Genomic DNA, 22,103 nt, shown 5'->3' on the forward strand with positions numbered 1-22,103 from the left:
TATGTTTGCTTTTGATCCGTTGGCGCATTTTTATTGACTAAAAGCTAACTTGTGAGAGTTTTTAATTCTGTTATGATAAAAAAAAATCTTTCAGTTATGCCTAATAAGCATATAACCGTTGTGTCAGAAAATTAGTCTTTGTTGTTTTACTTCCTCCAAATGTGTTTCCCAGTTCTGTTAACAAAGTTTCTGTCTTTTTTTCTGGTATTTCATTATCTTTTCGTACATTGTACTCGGTGTGTCTGTAACGCACGCAGACATTAATCCTGGTGCTTCAAACATGCCCGGGGCGTGGAGCTGTCGACTGAAATGCAGATCTGTGGAGGTGTCATCATAGCTCTGTGTCTTGGGTGCCCGTGCTTGCCCCCCAGCTTCACTTTCCTATTCACGGGGCCGAGATGATATGCATTATTCCTCACTGATTCATCCGTATAGCCTCAGAGCGCTCCGGTTTTCTATCTCCTTTTGACTTTTTTATCCAGCCAAAAAAAGGGGAACCTGGATGGATAGTTTTGCTGGTGTCTGCAAGTTTGGAAGAAAAAAAGAAAAGAAAAGAATCTGCATTTTTTTTGTCCTGTAATCTTTATTTGGTAACCTTTATACAGCCGGTAAGCCATGTGAGGGTCATGCAAATGTCGTCTGGTATATTTTTCTCCTCTGTCACACTATTTCTCACTGTTCCCCCTTTGACGGATCCCTGTTTACAGTTTGGCCACAGTAGGCTTCAACCTTTAACTAAAGAAAATGATAGGCTTGAGAAAAATGACATCAGAGTCACAGCCACATACCCTTATAGGAATGTCTAAATATTTACAAGCTTTCATAACACACACAACCAACCACTTAGCTTCTGATATGTTGAACCTAAAAGTTTTTATACCCAGCCCTGTGGTCGTTTCAGTCTGCTTTGACAACCGTCTGGACTACGTTTCGTCTGAACTGAGGTCACGTCACCTCCCTATGTGGGACAGCACTCTTTAATTACAGCCATTAGCCACAGAAGATCTTCTGCTGGGGTTAGAGAACCCTATTACCCAGACTTTGCCCCCCTCCTTTTTTTATTTTTTAACCAACACAGCAACCAGCTTAATGCTTTTCTCCAGTTGGTTCTCTTAAAATGAGCTGCTATTACTCTGTTTACAGAACACAATCTGCCAAATTGGATCCTGGAATCACACAAGTCTCACCAAGACCCAATTTCCACATCTACCCACATCCTCTTTTACTGGATATGGAAAAGAAGTGTACACAAGTCTAATGAAAGACTGAAGTAAACAGTGAAATGTAAGGGTGCATGTGTGCTGTCGCTTGTTTACTTGTTGACTGATGCTCATTGTTAGTGGGGTAAAGCATGCTAGGTCTTCATCCACTTCTCCAGACCACCTTAAAATCTCTTTGTGACTCTCCGTCTGTTAGAATCCACAGAACACTTGCACAAACATGCCTCTTTTTGTCTTTCTTGGCCACTGTTTCTCCTTTTAAAGCAGGTTCTGTTCACTTTCATTTCCTGTTTCTGTTTTTGTCTACTTTCTGGAATGCATTTGGCATTCCTCTGTGTCTGTTACTTTAACATAAATAAAAGTTAGTCATCAGATTGAGAAATGGAAAAAAGAAGTCACATCTCGTTCCCACTGTGGTTCTATGCGTCTGTCCACTTACTGAATTGAAAACAAAACACTGTCTCCTCAGAGAGGCTTACTTAAACCAGACATCTGTTCTCTACAGAAGATGTAAACAAAACAAGCTCTACTGACGGAAAACCAACGGATTATTAAATATGGTCTAATTTCAAGAGGTAAAGTATGTATTTTGTTTTGCCAGGATGTTAAGTCTGATTATAGACTGGATTATGGTGATGTTTCGTTTTATCCATCTTTAATTTTCTTGTTGAGACCTAAATTCATTTTGATATTACATTTTTTTAAGACCCACTCCAATTTGGTGTTTTTAGCATGTTCTAATGGCGTTTTTATCATTATGGAGGATATATATAAAGAAAATTAAGATTAAAACTTTATTTCTGAGTATCTTTATTCAAATTGTGGTGAATCAAGAGCAGAAGAAAAAAATGCCATTTGAAAGAGCAAGTAGTGGTTTCATACTAACTACAATCAGCCAGCTACAAGATCTCTGCTCTGCTTCATTCTGATGCATTCCACTTGTAGACAAATAGATCCATTAACATCTTTGTTTTCCTCATCTGAACTGGCATCTAACTCAAAACTGTTCAGCTGGATAGCTCCAAAATTGCTCACCATTTTTGATAGGTCGCTAGTGTTAGGTTGGGGTTTTGAGGGTCTGTAAGCTAGCAGGAGAGAGTGTAAACAAAGCAATGATTGGAAATTACTCCCCACCACCACAACGCAGAGGGAAATTTCTGATGAACTACTGGCACTCTGCAGAAACTATGTCCTAGAAAACGACACGTTTTTAAAGATTTTGTCTAAAAAGCACATAATCATTATTAAAGACCACTGGGGGCATTTTTACAATAGATCAAAAGATGACTGGAGTGGGACTTTAACTCAGTGTGGTGGCATTAACAAATTTAGAAATAACTACTTGTCTTTTGTGTAAAACCCTAAATCAACTTTTTTTGTAAATGGGGCTTTAAAAGGGCTGCCTGTTGGTCATTCCAAAATTTTTGATAAATTAAAATAAACTTCTTTAATTCTTGAAAATATATTTAAAAACTGTCTGTGTGCTCCCCCTTCAGGTTAAATGGAAGTATTACATTTGAATTTTGTGATTGGTCAAACCATTTAAGTCCCACATCAAGATCTACAGCTCCGGTGATGATTACAGTCCTGTTCCCCAGCCCCACCCCTCCGACTGGGTATTCACATTTCGGCTGTGGGTGTAGTCAGCCTCCAACTTCCCTGTTTGGTACCCTTTAAAGTTCAAGTAAATGGTCATGATGTGCCTAAGGAAAATATTTGGTACACTTTGTGTTCCTTCCACCATTCATAATTAAAGAAGTAAATGTTTTTTTCTTACAGCTTTGTGACAGAATACACTTTTATCTTTGTGTGATGCTTGTACCTTTTGACAGCTGGTGACGGTTTGAAAACCAGAGTACACAGCGAGCGAGACTTTGTGTTTCATAGGCTTATTAGCAGTATCAGACCACCCAGTGGAACTTAGACGAATAAAAATCCCATTTCCTCCCTTTCTATTGGTGGTATTAAGAGCTGAGGATTGTGCTGTTGCCTGAGTGCCAATGAAAAAGTCACTCAGTGTGGGAGCAGTTAAAGCCCTCTCAGTGCAGCGAGAGCGAAGCCCCCCTTCTGTATGCATCACCCGAGTCCGCCTGATCGATTCAGTGTTTGCACTGTCTTGTCTTAAGTGCGAGCGCGCACTGCCCACTCTGCCCACGGAAAATAATTTGGACTTTTACCAGGGTAGCTCGCCTCCCCGGGCTTCCTTAGTGCTTTGCCACTAGTACACAAACATATACAAGCATAGAGATTCAACTCACACTCTTTCAGCCTAAGGGAGCTCGGTAGCCAAGGCGTGGATCCATGAATTCCTCATAACACAATCTGTTGGCTGATCAATAATTCAATTTTACCTGTGAGCAAGCATGTCTGGATCCAATCTCACCTGCACCTCCTTTGACTTTTTTTTTTTAACAAGGTGAGTGTTGTGTCCTTGAGCTGTGCTCTGTCAGTGTGACTCTGTCTTACCTTGTGTGTGCTGATGAGCTGGCTTCACTTAATGCTAAGGCAGTACTTTGAATATACTTTCTTTCTGTTTCCACTTTCCCCTGTGCCTGTGTGTGCAAGTATGAGAGGCCTTGGCCACTGTGGATTGCGGTGTTCATTATTTCACCTGTATACATCTCTTGTGTGCTTGTGACCACAGCTGCATGTTCATGTGGAGGTGTTCATTTACATTTCGAGAAGTTGTGTGAATGTATGTGTCTGAGTGGGATTTGCCTCTACCTCGGGGCGCCTTGACGAATCAAAGGCATGGATCTCATTAAAAGATATAGAGCCTGTGGAGAGGTCAGTGGCTAAGTTCTCTGATTAGTCGGATCCAGCGGGCTGCTTTGCTGTTGTGTTTAGTGGTGGTAGTGGGGGGTTGCTCTCATCAACATGCCCCGTTATCCTTCTCTACCTCACACCTGGTGGGTTCTCTGCCCAAAACTTTTTCTCACCACGGGACTCTGCTTCATCTGGCGGGGTCAAGGGCAATGCATGAGGGGATGGATTTACCCCCAGCAGCAATTGTCTGGCCCTCTCTTTCTCCCACACTTTCTGTCCCAGCCCTAATGGACTGCATATATTTAAACCTGTTTTTATCCTACTTTGAGTGTTTTATCAAAGGGCACTTTCAGTTTTCATTCCTGTCGCAGCTTCTCGAGGTGCATATCAGGCTTCGCCGATGACCCGGAGAAGCTTTCTAGGTTGTTAGTAACTCATTCCAAAGCATGGAGTCTTATCAGAGCCAGTAACCATGAACCAGGAATGACTTTAAGCCAAGGACAAAGTGTGTGTGAGTGCGACATACAACTGTGAATTTGACAGACGGGACACGTCTTAGGGTTGTCTGACTTTGGACACTTTCCCCCCTTCATTTCTGAATGACCCTTTTTCCTACTCTGGGAGTCTTGTCCCATGTGTGCCTTTCAGTTTAATGTCCTTCCAGATAAAACAAAGCAAGTAAACTTCCTCTTTGTTTCTCCCCCTCCTCCTCTCACTGATAACCACACTATCTAAAAGTTGGCCCTGCCAACACACCCTGTCTATTCACTCCTCCTGCCCCCACCTCCCCATCGTCTTGCTCTGTATGGCGGGGCGTTTTGTATGTAATCAGTAGATGTGCGTGAATGTTGTGGTGGGGGTTTCATTCTTCTTTCCTTTTCTTTTTGTGGAAGCGAGTGTGGAGGAAGCAGACTGGTTCGTATCTGCTGACTGTCACTTCCATTAAGCGTGCTGTCCTCAGCCGGCTTCCTTATATGCCCAGAACCAGCTCTTGTAAGCCCCTTTTGTTCAGTGTCCTCCTCTCTAATTTATAGTCTGTTTCACCAAAAAGTTTTTCATGTAGGAATTTGAGCGTTTCTTAAGGTTTGCCGTAATCGCTACACAAAATAAATTGGAGATACAACTTTTGTTATGGGTTTTAAATTATCTTTGTGTAAGAGTTTGGTATTAGTATTTCTAATTAAATAAAGATGAAGAGTCTTCATATTGCATTGGATGGCTCTTAGTCTGACAACTTTATGGTCAGTTACCAGTATTTTCAAAGTATAAGGCACACCAGATATTAAGATAAACCGTAAATGAATGATATATTTTCAAAGTTATGTCATATATATATATATATATATATATATATATATATGGCACATTGAGCTATGAGGTGTATTCAGCGAGGTTAAAGAGTCAGAGATAAATCCATCAGTCAGCCAGACTTTATTAATTCCATTCACAGTTTCTACTCTAAAACTTGTTTGTAACATGCTACATGTTAGCATGTTAGCCACCTTGTTAGCGTATTTACAATACCCGTAACTCCCAACCTTTTAAAAAAAAAGACCGTTACTGTGACTACGATAGCTCCCAACCTTGTTTGTAACAGCAAAAAAACTACACGCTATGTATTCATCATAACATACAACTTTGTTCGCAACAAATAAAAATACAGACTGATTCAGCTAAAACAAACATTACTATGACTACACTAACTTTCAACTTTGTATCATACACACAAAAAAACACGTCCAACAATGCTACACGTTAGCCATGTTAGCTTATTTACAGTAAGTTGTTAGTAACACATAAAAAAGATACACAAACCAACAATGCTACACGTTAGCTTTGTTAGCTTAAACACAACCCTTTTGCAACAAATAAAAACACTTAAACTGGTACCAATAAAACAAATACTGTGACTACACTAACACCCAACCATGTCAGTAACATGTAAAAGAAAAAAATGCTAGCTATGTTAGCATATTCACAATAACACTCAACCAAACATTAATTATGAATATGATGTTTTGAGCCAAAATAAAAAAGTCTTCCTAGTATTTTAAGAAAAAGTTTAGGTACAGCGGCAGGAGCTCAATAGAAAAATAATTCTGGGTTGTGGTTGGCACTGTTGACACAGATCAACCAGTCCCCCTCCCGGTGCTAAGAGCTCTGTTTGTGTGAATTTATAGCCTCCAGCTAAGATTACCAGCACAAAAAATAATGACGAGCAATATCGGATCAATCCAGTCGTACACATTTGAGCCAGAATCACAATTTGCTGCAGCACGAATTTTGAAGGCTGATCATGTTTCGCACACTTAAGCATGAGCGGGTCAGCGTGCGCGCAGGGAGATGAGGGACTTTGGCATGCCCATTTCTGTAGCTGTTTTATTAGTCTGAGCCTTTACAAGCATCCGGTTTTCTGATCCAACGTGATTTGGATTAAGAAAAGCTCAGTTTTAATAATACATTCCATTATATAGGGTCCTCTAATATGAGAAAATGCCACAAGAACATGTTAAAAACACATAAAGAAGAAGGACTGAGCCTTTAAGTGCACCTTATAGTGCAGAATATATGGTCATTTAAAAAAAGTTGTAAAAAAAAAAGCTTGCCACATAAAAGTAACAACTATAAGTGGCTGGTTTGGTGACTGACAGGGGAAAACTGCAGCCACGTTTTTGTTGTTTTTGTTTACATATCTTTGCACTCCCCAGACAGTGCTCTACCATAAATTATGGTCTCGGAGGCTCTTTGCTTAACACAGTGCAAGTGCCTTTTTTAAAGGGCAGAATTGTGTCTATGGTTGTTGATGTCTGTTTAGCAAAATAATCCGCACCCTAATTAGCAAAAGTCAGTTCAGAATATCAATTATAGGTTTAGCTTATCAGCACACAGAAAAACAATTGTTACTGATTGCGATTTTTCCATTTCTCTTGCTGCTGATAAGTTGTTTTTCCTTATAAATCACTGCAATCCCCCTAACCCAAACTTAACTTTCAACCCGCCAACTCTCTTATTTATAATCTGCTGTCTTTTGTGAATGAGTTAGCCACGAGTGTTTTGCATTTAAGGCTTAAAACACTATGGTGTTAGTCAAAGCTGCTGCTGTCTGCTCAAATTTTTGGTCTCATCCCAGTCTAGGCACGCTTACTGCTCTAATATGCCAAAAATCTTTAAGATACTGGTTCAAAGTAGAGCTAAGCCTTAATAGAGCACACACATCCTCCTAATTCTACCCATTCATTTATTTTGGCCAGCTTCTGTTTGTTTTTCTCTCTGTCAAACATCCTCACACAAACACTCTCTTGAGCATCCCGTGAGTATGAGAGCACAAGGCTCTGGAGTTTTTCTTCTCCTCTGGCTGGGGTAATGACATGGTTGTGGTCCTCTCTGCGGTCGCTGTGTAACATCAGATCTGCTTTACAACCGGACCTCTCTGTCTGTTTATATGCTGTGATGCCGCATGTGTTCTCATCTGGCAACAGGCCATCAGTTCAGACACGCTGTCATCACCACTGTTCATCCAAAGCAGCCCAGAGACAGTTTAGCTGCACCTCATCCCTTTATTTCTGCTTAAGCCATCCTTTATTTCTTGCCTGATTGAAACTATCCTGTTTTTCCACTTCTTCCGCCATGTTTGGAAATCATTTGCCAGGCGCGATTGTTTCTGCGATATGATTAGGATATGGTTCTTTTCCAGTTTCTGTAAAGTAGTTTGCATTTTCTGGCTGGTCGGTTCCAACTTGGTAAAGGGTGCAGTGGAACCAATTATAGCAATGGGTTTTGTGTGCAGAAAGCGTGGTGTGGCTATAGTGGGTGTGATGGGTTTTTAATGGGACAGAGCCAGAGTCACAGATGTAAGAGCTTGTTGTTTTTGGTGATTGCAATGGTCAGCGTGCAATAGGTGAGCCAGCAAAGCACAGTCTACTTGAGTCTGTGACTGATTGTTAAGCTCAAGCAGCACTCAAAGCCAGATGGTTTCGCAGCAGTATTTTTAAATCACTTGTTTGTTCCACTGATTTATAATTGAAATGTGAGTCACATTGCCAAGATTTTTTTTTGTTCACAGAATGAAAGGCCTGTGCGGTTGGGGTTATGTGCCTGTTCCTCCATCTGCAGCAGTCGTAGAAGCTGTGTTTGGCTGCAACAGTCACGCACTTAGAAAAAGTTAGCCAAAAGCTACAGTTGATGGTTTAATTGAGTTTCTTTTCACAGTGGGAGTTCAAAGCAAAACTCATCACATTAAAGGTATCCTTCGATTTTATCTTGTGAGTGATGAAAGTCTTGCTTCGTCACTGTCTTTGCAGCAGCTTGTGGTTCTGTGACACTGTATGGTAAATGATATGGCTAAGGCTATTAACTAGATCTTTGTCTGTTTATACTGCTGGCTCATCCTGATAGCTGGAGTGTTTTCTGCTTAATAACCATCCTATCATATGCTCTTGTAAGAATGCACATTCATCTAAATACTCACTTTACTCAAGCTCTTTGAAGCAGCACACATAAATCCTCAAGAGGTTTGATCAGCTAAGAAATGAACAACAGAAGGCCAGTTCGCTAGTTTTTAGCTCAGACTCGTGGACTATCAAAGGCGTGATTTGTATTCGTACTGCCTAGCACTAGCCATTCTGGACAGGGGGTTGTTATCAGAAGGCCTGAATGAAACAGCTGCCTAGCAGTTCTACCCAAAGCTCTCTTCAAGCCCTTCTACACCTTTGAAACTGTTGTGTTCAGCTTGTTTTGTCAGACGCCACGTTCTATTGGCTGCTGGCTCTAATCCAGCCTCATCGTGTATTCCGAACCTGGCTTTTGTGGCGTCAAGGCCCTCTTATAACTAAGCAGTCCTACCTGGATCTTACCAGCCAACTCTCACAACAGCTTTCCATGGTGGTCAAAACATTTTGGTGATAAGCTCTAACCCATGGTCTGCTCCTGGAGAGGGTAGTACCTACCACATATGAAATTTTAGTGACCTTAGAGCGATGCTGCTGAGAATTCTGCACCTCACAAACTATTCTGTTGTTGTTGTTTTGCCCTTTTGCTGCCCTTGAATATCTTAGTCGCTACTGAAACCATGCGCACGCATCTAGATGTCAGCTTAGGTAGCCACTAACAGCCAGCTCATGTACGGCGCCCTTATTTGGGATGTCACCTGCTTCCTCCCCTGTCCATGCTTGTCTGATCCAGGTCATAAACCGCCCCTCCTCCACATCCTAAAACCTGTCTGTTTGGTTGTAATTCGGTTTAAGCCTTTTGTTGAGCAAGGCATTAGCCTACATTTGTGGACACGGGTGCTTTGTCATTTAGATTTAGGCAGATGGGTTATTAATCAAACAGGTTAATGTAATCCAGCATAGTTTTGTTTGGACAGGGATTAGCTCTAGAACCTGAATGAAATTTAAATGCAAAAAAAGCTGAAAATCATGCACGTTTGGACCTGTTTGCATTCACCCCCTCTGAAAGCACCACACCTCCTGAACACGTACCCTTTTCAAATAAAAAAAACCCAAACAAAGCAAAAGTCCTCAGAGCCATCTCGTCTCGAGCTATGTCTCTACTAGCAGGGCTTCTATCAGCAATTTGGAGTGCAGCTGTAGGCTGGTGTAATGATAGCTTTCGCAAGGAGGGCAGAATAAAAAAAGCCCAGCTGTTTGCTCACAAAGTATGAGACTAAAAAGTCGGGAAGAGGAAGATGAGGAGCTTGAAAGCATCACTAGCCTTCTATTGTGCAGCTGCAGTGTCATGCTGCTCATGAAGGCAGGCCTAACAAAAGCTTCAGCGCGTGCAGCTATAAAGATTAATTGGTTGCTGTTTGCTCTTAGTCTCATCATCACCTGCAGCAGAGAAGGTAGGGAATACAGCAAGAAACATGTCGACTAGTTTCTGTGGGGATAATAAGGTGTTTTTATTTCTTCCTCATTGCCACTGACTGACAAAAACTTTCTAGTCAAACCTTCGGCTGCGGTAAAAGGAAGCAGATATGCTGATTTGTGCTCACCTGGTGAAGTTGGCTGGGTGACAGCTTATCAGCTCTGATTACACTGTGGACATGGTTAACAGCCCATTTAGAAGTGGTGTTTGTGCATTTACATGCATGAATATGAGTGTGTGGTTCACCACTGTCCACACTCATCTGCTTGGTTTTAATTAGTTATGGCTGGCAGAAGAACAGACCAGTCTCTCTGGTGTTTAATAACAGCTGAGACGCTGGACATTTATCATAGTCTCAGTTCAGCTGAGGGATTGGACAAAATTGCATCAAAGACCTACTCCGATGAAAATCTGGTTTTTGGTGATTTCATAGTGTTCTTGTGCCACTTTTCTCATAATGGACATGTATAATGAAAATAAAGTTTTAAATTGCATTTTGGAGTTTTTTTAAATTGTTGTGAGTCAGGAGCAGATGAAAAAAAAAATGCTGTTGGAAAAGCTTGTAGGTGTGACATAAGTAAGCAGGCCACAAACTCCCTGCTCCTCTCCATTCCAATGCATTCACTTGGATACAACAAGATCCATGTGTTTTCTAATGTCAGGATGGTTAGGGGTGTAAAGGGCTGTAAGCTAGTGGAAGAGTGTGTTAGAGCTATTTAGACGAGTTGCTACACTAGCTCGTTGCATACACAAAGTTGGACGCCATATTGGATAGGGCGAGATGCCTGTTTACTGCAAATGCTACAATTGCACGAACAGAGCTGAAAAAACAAGAATGTGACTTTTCACTAGTAAAATATTACTGTCAACTGTTAAAGTAGAACATTTTAGGAAGATCTGAGTGAGTTTACTCTTAATAATGAATGTTTAGGCTGATCTTGTAGTCTATTCAAAGTCAATGGTAGCTTTAGACTTCCCACTATTTCCAAGTTTTCTGGCAGGACCACTGATCTTATTTGTTTTATGGAGAATGACCATGAGATTTGTATAAGTATTCAACCTCATTACTAAGCAGAGGAGAAGAAAATAAGAGGATTCCCTCAGTAGCGGCAAGTGAAAAGAGAAGAACCAGGCTGAATCCCCATCCGGCGGGCAGAGAGGGACATGTGACGTACGGAAAACCACCTGCCTGGTGTCGTGGGGGTGAATGAGTCTTTCTGATTGAGGCTGGGTGGAATCCACTTGTGGGACAAGACTCCTCCCCACAGAGTTGTCGCCCCCCGCCGGGTGCATTTGCCCCATGGCAATGTGTCGCGATCGACTCCGGCTAAACTGCTGCCTCATATACAACAGATGCAAGCAGTCTGCGGCAATGTTAACTACCCATAAACACGATTGAAACACGGATCGAGGAGTCTAATGGTTTGTGTAAATCTCAGTCTGTGTGTAGATTTGAATAAAATCACAACCATGCATCAGGTATCTATTGCGTTATATATATAATGACATTTATTTATAGAAAAAGCTTCAAATGTTGTTCAGCTGTTGCACTTTGTACAAAGACATTAATACCATTGGCTTAGTCTTTAGTGATGTTCATAGTTTTTTTCTTTTAAATTTGGACCAAAATGTAGCATTTTATGATCATTTTACTGTATCTACTAATTTGTGTCTCATTATTTACAGGCCTTTCCAGCTCTTTATGTGTCTTGGACAATGGTAACATATATAACTCATTGATGTAAACAGTTGGATGACTGGAAGTGGAGGCGGGGTTACTCCATGCCAACAGTTCTGCCCATAATTCAGAGTTGACTTTTAATGGCAAATTTCAAATTAACTCCTGCCGCTGTGCAGAAACTATGTCTTAAAAAACAAGTTTTTTTGATTTTGGCAAAAAAACATTTATAAACATAATTAAAAGACCACCAGGAACGCTTTTATATTAGATCTAAAGATGATCAGAGTGAGACTTTAAAGTGACGGTGCTCCTTATTTTCTCAAAAGGCTACAAAGAACATTTTGTCTTCAATACATGCACGGGCAAGTTGAAAAAGGGGTTTCAAAGAATGCCTGTGCATACATTGGTGTTCTTTCATTGTGTTTACAGCTTTTCTTTCCCTTTTTATTGAATAAATATTCAACATGTTTTACTAAAATGTACAAGTGTTTAAGATTTTGCTTGGTTTCTTCATATTAGTCTCTATTTTGGTTTGATTAGCTTTTGTAGTATAAATCCTGGGCAGTTTGGTTGTTTCCTCAGTAGGATTTAGTGAGTAGCCCCTTGGACCTAACAGACTCTCTCATCTGTTTTTCCCTCTGAAGGCAGTGGTTTCTAATCAGACCAGGGGATTTTTACTGTTAAACTGACCTGAGCTGACATGCACCATCTCCTCCCTCCACCTACCCTCAGCCTCATCCCCTGTTCAATCCCCTCACGCATGTGAATGTTACCTGACGGGACTCATTTGTCAGGCCCCCCTCCCCAGTCTTCTCTTCCTGTCTACTTGCCTGAGCCACCTGATTCCTCTCGCCTGGTGTTCTGCCAGCGCGAACCGAGCTGCAGAAAGTGTTGTGTGTGTGCAGACGGGGAGTCTGAGGAGACAAAAACCCAACTGAGCAGAGCAGAGAGCACACAGGTGCAGCTCTTCTTGCTGCCTGAGGGATAACTGTCAAAGTCTTTCCATTCTGTCCATCTTTTTGAGTGTTATCCCCACTGTGGTCTCAGACTGTCTTAATCTAATCTTACTCAAGTTTAGCTTAGCACACATTCAGAAAAAGGTGTTCCCAAAAGACACAGCATACCTTCCTACTAGGAGTATCTCTTCAGGTGTTCCTCTAGGTGTTGGTTATAATTAGTTTTTATGTTTTGAAGTAGTATGTGGATTATTTCTGTGTCTCACTTATTTAATTAAGAAATTCCCCAGCAGGGATAATAAAGGGTTCCCCTATTCGTAATATAGTGCATGGCAGAAGGTCATAATAAATGTGGTGATATGTTCAAAAGAAAGAGGAGCATAACTAAAGTTGCCTCGGGCTTTTTTTCCAAGCTGAGTCAAAGCAGAAGGACTTTTTAAAAGTGAAACAGGGATCCCCAGCTGGGATATTTTGGACTTCTGCTCTGTGCTATACAGCCTCCTATTCCCTCATTCGGTTTCACAGCAACTTCCTCCTTTTGGGATTGGCTTTCTGATTCAGCTCACCTGGGGAGAACACTTAGATTTTTTTCAGGCAGACTTTACCAGATTAAATGGAGCCAGCCCAGGCCCTGTGGACGAATGGCTCCGAGCCATTTTCTCATTTGTGTTTCCCATTGTTCCTTGCAGCACTCCTTTATTTTTGTTTTCTCCCCTTTCCTTTGTTTGTGTTGCACTTCAGCTCGGTATCTGGCCAGCGATTGATAAGACCCAATCCCTGACAATGTTTGGCACGTGACGCGGGATTGGTGGCGGCGGTGCTGCTACATTGTGGGGTGTGCGTGTCTGCCGAGGCTTTAGGAGGACGGTGGGATGCAGCTAACGTCATTGTTTATCTACCTCTCCTCTTCCAGATGGTGCTCAGAAGAAAGAATGGGATTCCTGACATGCTCAGGCCTTATCACACCCTCTTTCCTCAATCTGCCTGTTCCCTTCATTTCTCCCATGGCTCTGTCTGGTCTGGTGATTTGGTTTCAGGACCAGAATGTGCAGCATGAGGTGCAGCAACAGCCAAGAACGCACATTGGGACTTTAAAGAAAACACTTGAAAGTCAGGTGGTTGTTCTTGATTATGTGGAAACACTCGGTGTGAGAACATACGTGCTTTCAGATTGTACCTCTGAGGCTACAGCACTTTGTGAATCTAAATTATATTGTTCAGAAGTGCGAGGATGACAACACCTTTGAAACACTCAACACTTTTTCCCATTTATTTTTAAGTCAGTAAATCATACAAACTTGTCTCAGACAACAATTGAGTTTGCTGGCCTCGGTCCTCTTGATCGTCTACATTGATGGATGGTCAATTTCAGCTACCAGAGATAATCACAGCATGTCAGCCTCCACCGATCCAAACTCTTATCTGTGTCTGCCCACTGCCAGCATACCACAAATGACCACAGGGACACGCATCTCTTTTTATAGTCCAAAAAAACCCCTGGGGAGATGGTATGGTGGTATAGAAGTCACTCACTTTTTGCAGCATTGTGAGGGGACACCTGGATTCATTTTCTGAAAATGTATTTATTCTGTGGTATGCAAAATACAAAGTTTTTATTGATTTAAAGTATTTTCGTTTTGGACGACCTTGTCAGAAATATTTGATTGTAAGCTTTTCCAGCAGAGAGAATTTGCAGTTAAATGACTCCAGCTGCAACTAAGAGGGAGGTTGGTTTGTTTTCCAACACTAATGTAGGGTTTTGGTCCCTTATCCTTTGATAAACTCACTGAATGTAATGAGCATACACTTTAAAGAGTACACTGGACAAAAATATAAACACAACCATTTTGTTTTTGCTTCTTTTTGTCTTGAGATGACCTCAAAGATCTAAAACATTTTCTACAAACAAAAAACAACCATTTCTCTCAAATATTATTAACAAATAGTGATAGTGAGTAATTGCTTTGATAATCCCTTCCACCGCACAGGTGTACCACATCAAGATGCTGATTAGACAGGTGTGCCTTAGACCTACCACAATAAAGGCCACTCTGAAACGTACCGTTTTGTTTATTGGGGACTCAGAAAACCAATCATTAACTGGTGTGATCAGCATTTGCCTGACGCAGTGCACCACATCTCCTTCGCATAGAAAATAATCTGCATACAAATATATTTTTGTTGATGTTTGATACTTGATTTATATTAATGATTTGTTTCTAATGTAAAATAATCTGCATATCTGAATTTTGATAATTGATGAATAGCTATGCAATGATTGAAATAGCGATATATCTACTAACATAGTCCTGTGATTCATTGTTACTTGAGGATTCATAATTACCTAAATCTATGTTAGAAAGACATAAATATCTGATCATAAGTTACGAACCGTATAATGAAAATACATGTAAAGGAAATGGTAAGGTCGAGTTGGGGTGGGATTATATAAGTTTGTTTCCTCCCTTTCAGGCAATCTCTTAATGTCTTATCCTGTGTTTGACATGTCTTTATGGATCTAAACTTCTGATGGTTGATTGGATTGCAGATTAATTTACTTTTTTTCTTTTGATTGCTTGAAATAAGCCATTTCTAATCTTGTCTAATAGTTGATCAGGTTGTTGAGTGTTGCATGGTGGTGGTTGGGTTATGGTATGGGCTGGGTTATGTTATAGACCAGGAATGGGCAAACTTTCTTACTCATGGGCCACAAAGAGTTCTAAAATTTGACAAAAGGGCAGGACCAGGAACAGATTCATGGTGTGATTTGGTAATTCACCTCGTAAAAGAAAGAAATAACAGGATCTGGACAAAAACATGCCTTAATCTTGATTGAAAATTTCTATAAAACAGAACATATTCGAGTTTTTATGTTAAAACTGTGGTTTCTGTTCTCATTTCAGTGCCATTTTCACCAATGTGTTGATATCCCTCATGGCAAAAACTCAAACTCAGGGAAAGGTTGCGTTCATGTGTTGTGGGAATGATCGGAAGAATGACTGTCTGACTTGGAAATCACGCATGAATTACAGAAAAACAATAAGTCTTCAAACACTACATGAATGCAGAATAACTTTCTGTGCCTGAACAAAGGTGAATTCATTTATAGAAGACACCTGAACAACAGGGAAAATAAAACATTATGGCTAATCAAAATCGTTTATTCCAGTTTAGACATCAGATTAAATAGTTTAACTGACCGCATATGGCCCCTGGGCCGCAGTTTGCCCACCCCTGTTATAGACCCAGTGTCCAATTTCAGGCCTCGAGGGCCTGTATATTCAACATGTTTTCCAACCAACCTGCCTGAAGCTCCTTATTGACTAAACACACCTGATCCAAGTAATCGGCAGGAGATAAGGTAGGGTTTCTGGAAAACTAGCAGGAGGCCGGCCCCACAGGCCTAGATTTGGACACCCCTGATATAGACAAAGGACACAGGTGTATGTTATTGACGGCATTATGAATGCGCAGAGATATGGTGACGAGATCCTGAGGTCTATTGCTGTGTCGTGCATCCAAGAACCTCATACTGCAGCATGATAATACAAGGATCTGTACACAATTCTCTGTAGCTGAAAACATCCCAGTTCTGGCATGCATTCTTACTGGACATGTCACCCATTGAGCATGTTTGGGATGCTCTGGATCGGAGTATATGACAGCGTGTTCCTGTTCCTGCCAATATCCAGCAACTTGGCCCAGCCATTGAAGAGTAGCGGACCAACATTCCACGGGCCACAAATGGGAGCAAAAACACAAGTGTTGCGTTTATGTATCTGTTCAGTGTTCAAATCGTCCTTTTTTATTATGTTTGTGGTTGATTTAGTGAGTCATCCCAGGGCTTTGCAGTTCACTTTTTAAGACCTTTTACTTTAAAGTCCCCATCCACTCACCATCAAGTATGACCAAATAAGATTATCTCTCCTGAGTGTTTATTGCAACAATGGACTATCACGAAAGTCTTGCTTCTCTCATCTGCTCTGCTGCCCCAAAGGTCTTTGGAGGGGTTATTTTTCCCTGAATGAGCTGCACTAATTGCGGCCTAATGGCGAGCTGTTATAGCTTAGAGTGGTAAAAAGCAGTTGGTTGGTGAGGCTTGCTGCCTTTCCTGTATGGGCTGATTACGCTGTCTAGTTAATGCACCCTCCTCAGATACAAATGGAGGGTGGTTATTGCATCAGGGGAGACAGTCGGCCTGTCAAAATCGTGCTATCCAGCAGACAAGAGAGAGATAAAGAGAGATGGAAAAAAGTGAGGGGGAATATATTCTGGAGAGCCAATTTCACTGAGGGGATAGACGTGTGGTGGTGCAATTATGAAATATAGCTTTCTGTTTCAATAATGACCTTCTCTGACGCTATATATAGGACAGTGTAAATGATTTGAAGAAGGAACCACTGTGTCCTATAAGATTATGACCTATGGATTCTTACAAATAGCACAGGCTGTCTCCACTGAAAGATTGCATCCTCCTGCCACTATGTTGAATAAGAATGGCCATAGTGACAGCTGAGGACAAAACACACTAGGGCAGCGGCACAGTTTTTCTCCAAGTCGTTGTTCTTTTGCCACTGTTAGTCACTTCCAGTTTTCATTGCCTGGCGTGTTTGTGTGGGAGTACAAGCCTGTGTGCCTATGCTTGAATTTTTCACAAGGAACCGGGGAACTCTCATGTGGGCCGATTTTTCTTTTAACATAATTAATCACCAGAGGAACACATGATTGTTTCAGCTCAAGATGCATTTTCTTGAAAAGAAAAAAAAAAAATCACTCTCAGCACAAAGTTTGCTGCTAGTCGCACACGAAAGCCCAGCGAAGCAGGTCCTCAGCCCTGCTGGCAAATGTATAAAACACCCACATTTGCTGCTGGGCTGCTTACTTATGCATCTGTCTGGATGGATTCTCAGAGGCAGTGCAAGCCAGCTGCTCCAGCAGCACTTGAGCCAAAGTTGGAGGCAGGAGAAAGGGTCACAAATTAAAGGAGTCCTTTCTTGACCCTGTGATATGAGAAACGGACTCAAGTGGAATGTAATGCTGCTATAAACCAGGAAACATGTCTGAGTTAAAAGCATAACAAGCTACTGAAATATTCATGCTGAACCACTTATCAGTTGCAAATATATAAATATATACATTATATACTTAAATAACTAAAGAGCACAGGTTTATGTCCAGACTCATTGCCCTGCTTTGGTTTTATTGTGTACCATTAGAGGCAAAGGTCCAGTACACTTTATCTTGGCATCAGAAAATATTTTCTTAAGTTATTTTGGTCACACCGGCCTCGGTAACATGTGCAAGTGGACAGTTTTAATTAAAACTGTATGTAAAGCAGAGACATATATTATTACTGGACAAAGTGAGGTGTCACTGTTTGCAGTCCCAAAACGATTGTAGAAACTTGCATAGCTACATGTGAACACAAGAGTTTTGAACAGGGAAGCTTGAAACGCACATTAAGACGAGTTTACATCATAGACTATAGAAACAATGGACAGCTTAACCCCTCCCCCCTCATGTTCCAAAAAAGTAGTATGTGTTTGTTCCAAGAAGTCAAAATCCCATAGACAGACATCTATTGAGAAATACACAGTTATTTTTCAGTAATTTTATTTGTCAGAATCACCATTATTTCTCTGATATCTTTTTCTTAACATTTTCTTTATAATCTTAATTTTTTTTAAATATATTTTTTCTTCATCACAAGCCATTCAAGTTATAAATTGACCAATCAGGTGCCTCAGTAAAAGCATGTGGTGGACTTGTACGTTTGATTGACGGATTGTCCCAAGCCCGCTTTTATTGGAGGGGTGTGGACTTCAAACAAGCTCTCTCATGATTGACGAAATCACTCAGACTGACTCAGACCAATGACTGCAGATTTCAAAATGGTGGTGCTCATATCACAAAGTCACGGTGAAAATTTGGCTTGATTTCACGACACCTGGAGGTAAGGAATATTCTATGGGTGACGTGACACCTCACTTTGTCCAGTAATAATATATGTCTCTGCTTTACATACAGTTTTAATTAAAACTGTCCACTTGCACATGTTACCGAGGGCGGTGTGACCAAAAAAACTAAAGAAAATATTAAAGATAAAGTGTACTGGACCTTTGCATCTAATGGTACACAATAAAACTAAAGTTAAACCAGGTTTAACATTGGCCAATCCGGGACTAGGGTTTGGTTTGATGTATAAATGTGTCCTTTTTAATTCATGGGAGTGCCAATCATTTAAAAACTGATCATTGAGGAAAAATGCAAATTTGCGTTCTCTCCCCAGCTAGAAGTCTTTGACACCGTCTTTCATTTATCAGTATAGAGCTGTGAAGGAAAAAGCCTAGAATAGGACTGCACTATTTTAGAAAGCTTACAATGTATGATATTAGTGATGAATATTTCGATATGACTTGCAATACATGACCATGTAACAAAACAACTAATACAGCATTTTAATTTCACTGCATCAGTTTATTTAAATAAATTAAACAGAACTGAAATTATACTCCAAATGACCCACATCTATATAGGAGCAGAGTTTCTAATATAAAAGAGGTCCATCTGATTGGTCAAATACGTAAAGGGCTCTATTTTATTTTTTTAAATACATCAAGCTGCCATAAGATTTTTTTTGCATGTTAAAAGATGTAAAGTAACCATTTACCATTTTTTCGATACGTGTATTGCACAGGCAGATATTGCGATAATGATAAATTTGTGATGTGTTGTACAGGCCTAGAGCAAGATTCACGAGATTTGCACCACTTTGACAATTCGCTCCAATCCTTTTCGAACTGTAGGTGGCGGACATTTACTAGTATCTATTTACTGGATCTATTGTCCGGTAAATTACTAGTACGTGTCTTAATTTTAACTCTGTTTCTTGCTCAACTTAGAAATCATGGAATTGTTAAACACAATTATCAAGAAGGAAAGCCCCTTTCTGTGTTTCCAATGTACAGCCATGCTAACCTCCACTAGCCTGACATCTTGATTGTCTGGAAGGACATTTTCCTAAATATCCTACTGCTCCAGTGGTGCCTCTCACAAGCTGCAGATAGTTACTCTGGTCTGAGAAGTGACAATAGTCATCCTGCAGATGGAGTCGAAAGAACAAGATGGCTGCCAAGCATTTTGATCACATGAGCGCCTTGTAGGTAGGTCATTCAGGAGGTAATGAGGTGAAACGTCGGTAGAGCAGAAACTGTCAATCACCATCGACGATGTTGGATTATAATGAGCGTTGTGCATGAACACGTGCATAACTAGGCAACTTAGTTGAACTAAAATCTTTAGACTCTTCCTGTCTGTCTTTTTGTTATCTCCATCCTTCTTTTTTTTAGTCCATTTTCTTATTCCGAGCGAGGCAAGCAAAATTAGCCATGGACCATTTCCCAAGCATAATCCAACATCTGTCTCCTCATGTCTCTGGTTTTGGCATGAAAACACTCAATCTCCCTCTGCATCTTCTCTCCCTCCGCCACCCATCCTTTGGTAGCCGTCACAGGCGCTGAACGATTTCCTCTCACTGGGAGCCTTCTTCGAGTCACTGTGGCAGTGTCAAACGAGGCTCCTATTTAAGCTCATTAAATGTTTCCAAGAGAATGGGAAATCAATGGTGCATACCGGTGCGCAAGAACTTTTCTCTTAATTTAATTTCCCCTCCACTATATCTGTTTGTAGATCCTCTTTTATCCCCCCCTCATCATTCTTGTTTGGCCTTCCTAGCTTGTCGCTCCCTTTTAAGTGGTGAAGGTGATGATAGGGGATATGTGTGGCATTGTGGAGGAGGCCAAAAACTGTTGCCTTCAGAAACTGTTGCAGATTTGTGTCGGGGACCTTGGCGCGAAGCTGTCCAGATAATTTAGTGTTGTTTAGCACTTGCCACACAGATTGCAATCGACTTGGAAAGTTTTGTACACACTGACCACAGTGGTTGAGTTTGAGCCTTTTGTTTTTCAGGCGCGCTGTCAGGAAACACGCTTCGACCGGAACAGAATGTTGCCGAGAAAAGTGGGGGAGTGTTGCATGCAGATTTTTTTTTTTAAACCGAGATTATTTCTATTTAAATTATGCTCCTTTCTTAAGCAGGCCTCCTTTCCATTTTGGATTTTGCTCATCTCCTTTTTTGGCCATCTTTTCTTTGCTCATCAGAGGATTTTTTTTATACTGAAAATGCTTATGTGTGTGTGTGTATGCATTCTTGTGTGTCCATGTCTGGCAAAGCTTTGTGCTGTTTGAAACCATGCCTGGGGGTTTAGTCCCACACCTTCTCTTGAGCTTCTGTAATTGCTCTTTTGGGGCCCTTTCTCTGGCTCTGAGCCTGTCACCATCACTCTCTCTGTCTTCCTGCCCTCCTTCTACCTTCTTTTTTTTATTTTGCCCTCACTCCCTGTCTTTTCTCCCTGCATGGCTCATTATGGCTGATTCCCACCTGCCCATTCAGGGAATTCTCTCTTTACACACATACACACCCACAGATGCATTGAAGGGCCACTCAGCAGTTTTCAGATCTGCTTGTCGCTTGGTTAGTTTGCGTCCTATCTCCTGAAAAACAGCTTTGCTAATGCTGTTTGGCCAAGAAATGGAAACAATGGAGCCATCATTTTTTGGCCCACTGTTTTTTTTTCTCATCTCTTTTGTGGCTTTTGGGACATAATTTTAAAATCTGAGTCCTTCAACACCAGCTCATGCCTTTGTATACACTAGCCTCATCTACAGGCTCTTAACCACAGGCTACTTTTCCATTTCCATCCCACCCTTCTCTTTGTCATGTCACCCGGCAGCCCCTTCCATGCCTGTTTCTGGGCTTGCGGGCTTACTTTGAAGGATAATGGATGTGGCCAGTTGCAGCTGCTCAGCAGCAGGACACTATCACAGGAGTTATCTGAGGACCTGAGAGTGGCCCGTGATGAATGGCTTGGAGCTGTGTGTCTCCAACGATCAATAAGCCACTAGCACCCAGATGAGCTAGATGCCTTCTTGTACTCAGTACCTCCTCCACATCCACTCATATGTCTCCCTCTCATAATCTTGCAACATGTTTGGGAACTTTTCCCTCCAATTCACGTCCTGAATTGGCCCATTGATCTTTTCGCTCCTGACTTGCTTTAAATAAAAGGACCAGTGTCTCCTCTCCACCCAAGCATATAAGCTTTCTGACAGTAGTTATCGCTAAACGGATGTGAGCTGGGGCTCACGAATATCACTCCAGCCTGGTCGAAATTGTGTAATCGGAGACGAGGACCCTGGAAAACAAGGGAGCATATGTATGAAACTGCTACCCCCCATTCTGAAACACCCCTGAGGTTTTCATGGCAAAGCTGATGCAAGTAAGAGGTCCCATGTGAATGGATAGTCCTAAGATGCTCGTATTTTACAGAGTGTGATGCTGCAAGGGCTCAGCTTGTACCAAAGCGCCTTAAGCAGCCCCACCCAAAAAAAAAAAAAATAGTGACGTGTTGAGAACGCATTTGAGTCTCAGATCACCATCATTTGATAATTTGCTCCTACAGAGGAACAGGGTGGGTTACGGTTTTGATTTGTGTTTTTCTTTGGTGAAAACGAGACTGAAGATACCACCTCCTTTTTCTTTTTCCCCCTCGTTTT

At 41.2% G+C, this 22,103-nt stretch overlaps 1 protein-coding gene across 1 annotated transcript in view; it reads left to right on the plus strand.

Annotated features, from left to right (window-relative positions):
- plxnb2b (plexin b2b) overlaps positions 1-22,103 on the plus strand; it is a 160,627-nt gene that overhangs the window by 12,376 nt on the left and 126,148 nt on the right. The gene's annotated exons all lie outside the window — the stretch shown is intronic.

The sequence above is a fragment of the Oryzias melastigma genome, linkage group LG6 (assembly GCF_002922805.2).
Source record: "Oryzias melastigma strain HK-1 linkage group LG6, ASM292280v2, whole genome shotgun sequence".
Lineage (NCBI taxonomy): Eukaryota > Metazoa > Chordata > Actinopteri > Beloniformes > Adrianichthyidae > Oryzias > Oryzias melastigma.